Raw genomic sequence first — 5,000 nt, forward strand, 5'->3', positions numbered from 1 at the left:
AACTCTAGCCCAAGACAGTGGAAGACTATGGTACAGAGGCTATGGCACTACTCAAGACTTAGAGAACAATGATGTGATTTTGGAGTGCTCTTCTCCTTGAAGAGCTATTTACCACAGCTAAAGAGTCTCTTCTACCCTTACCAAGAGGAAAGTGGCAACTGAAAAATTACAGTGCAGGAGTTAACCCCTTGGGTGAAGAAGAATTGTTTGATAATCAGTGTTGTCAGTTGTACGAGGACAGAGGAGAATCTGTAAAGAATATGCCAGACTATTCGGTGTATGTGTAGGCAAAGGGAAAATGAACCGTAACCAGAAAGAAGGATCCAATGTACTGTAGTATTATCTGGCCAGTCAAAGGAAATTTTAAGGTAATAACAGAAGTCTTATAATAACAGGATCTCTCTCTCTCTCTCTCTCTCTCTCTCTCTCTCTCTCTCTCTCTCTCTCTCTCTCTCTCTCTCTCTCGTGGAAAAATCGACGTCATTGGCTATCAAATCCCGTCAGGCAAATTTTATTCAAAAAGAGATAAAAATAAATATTTTTAAACCATGAAAGGAAACCGCACAGTAATTACTCAAGTTTAAATCAATAAAGAACCCACTTTATATATGAGGTTAAATGAAACCAGGAAACTATAGACTGAGAAATGAATCGCGAAAGGTGATGTATTAACCGAGTTTAAATATCCAAGAGTCAATACTGAAAAGAATATCCTGTCGCTGACAGACAAACACGTGTAAAAATTTGCCGTTTAAAAAACGGTAAAAATCCTAGAATAAATGTTACTAAGCATTTACCGTTTTAGAAACGGATATATTGACGTTAAGGAGTGATATTACGGTCACCAACCATAACAAGAAAATAGAGTAAAGATTACGGTCGCCTGTATTTTACTGAAATACGGTTGAGAACAGTGTATTTTAAGGAAAATTTCGGATTAAAATTACGTTTTAGGGTGTAAATATGAAGAAAACACCAAACTGTGACAATGAAGACTTAGTTAAACTCAATTTATTACTACATCCGGAGAAATTAAAAGAGAACAAAAAATCAGAAATATCTAAGAGAAAAAGGTAATGGATTCGAATGTCAAAATTATATAAATACAGACTAAAAAGGAATATGATACAATTTCAAATTCAGCTCATAAAATCTATAAAGTACAAATGCTTTGTAAATTGCATTTTGTTGACCAGGTTGATATAAGTCTCATTCTTCACTTTATATATGACTGATCTAATTCAACGTTGTTACTGATCTAAATTTTTTAAATTTCTTAATTCATTCTTATTCATTACTTATACATATTTTATGTGCTATTTCCTAATTACCTATCCTCACAAGGCTGCTTTCCCTGGTGGAGCCCTTGGGCTTTCCCAATCAGGGATGTAGCTTGGGTAATAATAATAATAATAATAATAATAATAATAATAATAATAATAATAATAATAATAATAATAAAAGTACTCATACTATAGCAAAATACACAAAATCGGATTAAAAATATCATCCACTATACTCATTTTTTTTAACGAGGCGCATTTGCACTGACTTACAGGGGGGTTTCCTACTAGCTGATTGGTTAGAATTATCTTGTCCAACCAATCAGCAAGCAAGGAAACTTTTCCGAGCTAAAAGGGCACCCCCTGAGAATCAGTGGAATTCAGCCACATTAAAAAAAAATGAATATAAGCAAACCATATTAAACTTCTTACATTAACATTTGTTTGTTTAGAATAAAGAGAGGAAAATGCTAACCACTTGCACTGACAAATAATATGGGAATGAAGAAGAGAAAGGAGACAAGATGGATGTCACTAATTTTAATGTTGAAAAATATAAATTTCGCAACTAGATATCCCTGCAAAACAGAGACAAAATATATATATAAAACGTATATTGAAATAAAAGCTTTAAAAAAAAATCTTACTGAAATATAGAAACCTGCAGCCTAGGGAAATATCAACAGGACTATCAACAATTTTTTATTCTCTTTTTTAATTTTTTACTTCTGCTGGGATAGGTCAACAGGATAATCCCAGACTTCAAAAGCATCGACTACGGAGGCACTTTTGCTATAAACGCAGAGGGGGTAGGGGAGAGAGGGTAGGGGATAGGAAGGGAGGGGATAGGAAGGGAGGGGATTGGAGAAGGGGATAGGAGGAGGGGATAGACAGGGGATGAGTGGAGGCGTCAGCATGGAAATCCCTCTGGGGGAATAGGGTGCAGCTTCACTTTTTTCATTAACATCACACTCAGGATTATGAAAGATTAAATATATAAAGCATTTTTATTTTTTTTCTTTCTCTCCTTTCCATGAGGTCATTTTTAATTTATTAATTCATTATTGATGGTCCTGAGGTTATTATTATTATTATTATTATTATTATTATTATTATTATTATTATTATTATTATTATTATTATTATTATTACTAGCCAAGCCACAACCCTAGTTGGAAAAGCAAGATGCTATATGCCCAAGGGCTCCAATAGGGAAAAATAGCCCAGTGAGGAAAGGAAATAAGGAAATAAATAAATGATGGGAACAAATTAACAATAAATCATTCTGAAAACAGTAACAACGTCAAAATAGATATGCCATATATAAACTATTAACAACGTCAAAAAGATATGTCATATATAAACTATAAAAAGACTTATGTCAGCCTGGTAAACATAAAAACATTTGCTGCAACTTTGAACTTTTGAAGTTCTACTGATTCAACTATCCGATTTGGAAGATCATTCCACAACTTGGTAACAGCTGGAATAAAACTTCTAGAATGCTGTGTAGTATTGAGCCTCATGATGGAGAAGGCCTGCATGAAAGGGACAAAATATCCTAATGAAATAGCAAGTTATTTAGCCGGCCTTCCTTTTAAGTAACTTGGAAAATACGCAAAAGAAAAGATTCTTAATAATGTACATTCATTAATGAACGGAATTACTTATTAATAATAATCATAGTAGAAAACTATGATTCAGAGCTATTTTCGAGTGTGAACGCACGTATATCAATTTTCATTATTTCTTATATCGTTTATTTATTTCCATATTTACTTTTCTCACTGGGCTATTTTTCCCTATTGGAGCCCTTGGGCTTATAGAATATTGCTTCTCCAATCAGGGTTGTAGTTTAGCTAGTAATAAATAAAAAAAAAAGTGTGCAAATGGGAGAGGGGTATTTTACCATATAAACAGCTTCTATAACGGATGGCAATAGAATCAGGGATGAAACTACAAAGCAGAAAACTTACAAAAATAATGTTCGATTTACTAACACAAAATATTAACTTTCATCTAGTCAAGAAAACGTCTGACACACTACACGTAAAATTTAATATCTTTCTTTCTAATAGCACTTTTCCTATAATGAGTTACTTCCTATACAAATTATATAAAATCAATAATCAATATATTTCATTTTTTTTTATTTATATTCAGCATCAATTCATTGATTTAATCAGGGAAGCTGAATCATCAACCTCTTTATTCATACCAACTTTAGAATATTCTCTGGTGTAAAAAAACGTGGTCAGTGACAATGGACTACTATCGATCAGATCTATCATTTTATATCAAATAAAAGATAGACATTTTTAAAAGTAAAAAAAAAAAATTATATTTATAATATATATTTTTGGAGCGATCTATCAAAAACCTTATTTTTTCTTTTGTTTATCTATCTATCTATCTATCTATCTATATATCTATATATATATAAATATATATATATATATATATATATATATATATATATATATATATATATATATATTGTATATATATATATATATATATATATATATATATATATATATATATATATATATATATATATATATACAGTATATACTGTATATATATATATATATATATATATATATATATATATATTTTATATATATATATACACACAGTATATATATATATATATATATATATATATATATATATATATATATATATATATATATATATATATATATATATATATATACAGTATATACTGTATATATATATATATATATATATATATATATATATATATATATATTTTATATATATATATATACACACAGTATATATATATATATATATATATATATATATATATATATATAATTCTAAAAGTACTAAATTCAATCAATTACGACGGGTGTTTCTAATATGGTTATCATCATCATCATCATCTCGCAAAGGGCCTCAATTAGATTTCACCAGTCGTCTTTATCTTGAAGCTTTTAAATAAATACTTCTCCATGTAGGCCTGGGTCATCCAACTCTCCTATTCTTCTTCAATGAATAACATTCATTCATACCAACTATTGCATCCACCTGACTCATCCTACCACTATTTATGACGGGTGTTTTTCATATATGAATCATCATTATCATCTCCTACGCATATTGACGCAAAAGGGCCTAAGTTAGATTTCCCCAGTCGTCTTTATCTTGAAGCTCTTAAATCAATGCTTCTCCATTCATCATTATCTACTTCACACTTCATAGCACTCAGTCATGTAGGCCTGGGTCTTCCAACTCTCCTATTCTTCTTCAATGTATAACAACACTCACTCAGCCTTGTTCTCGCTGACACTTTCCTCTGGCAAACAATAAACCATTACCGCTATCACCAGCAAACACCAGCCACTTCAAACTGCTTTCCTTATCACAAACCATTAAAAAAAGGTGCCAAATACTTATTTTTAGACAAAACTAGTCCTTATCAAAACTTGTTTTACTATATTTTTTTTTAATCTGTTAGGGAGAATTTCATTCCAATAATTACGACCATTCTAAAATCCATATGAATCAGTCCACTCTTGACTCATTCAAATCCGACACTAATTTTAGAGCCTTTGTATATCAGCGGCCAGTTCTTCCCGCGTTGATTAATAATGGACATCAACTGACCTAAACTTTTCCCCCTAACCTAACCTGCAAGCCGTGCCCTTACCTACTTACCTAACGGGGGGGGGGGGGGGGGGGGCCCGC

This window comes from Palaemon carinicauda, chromosome 44, assembly GCF_036898095.1.
Source record: "Palaemon carinicauda isolate YSFRI2023 chromosome 44, ASM3689809v2, whole genome shotgun sequence".
NCBI classification, from domain to species: Eukaryota; Metazoa; Arthropoda; class Malacostraca; order Decapoda; family Palaemonidae; genus Palaemon; species Palaemon carinicauda.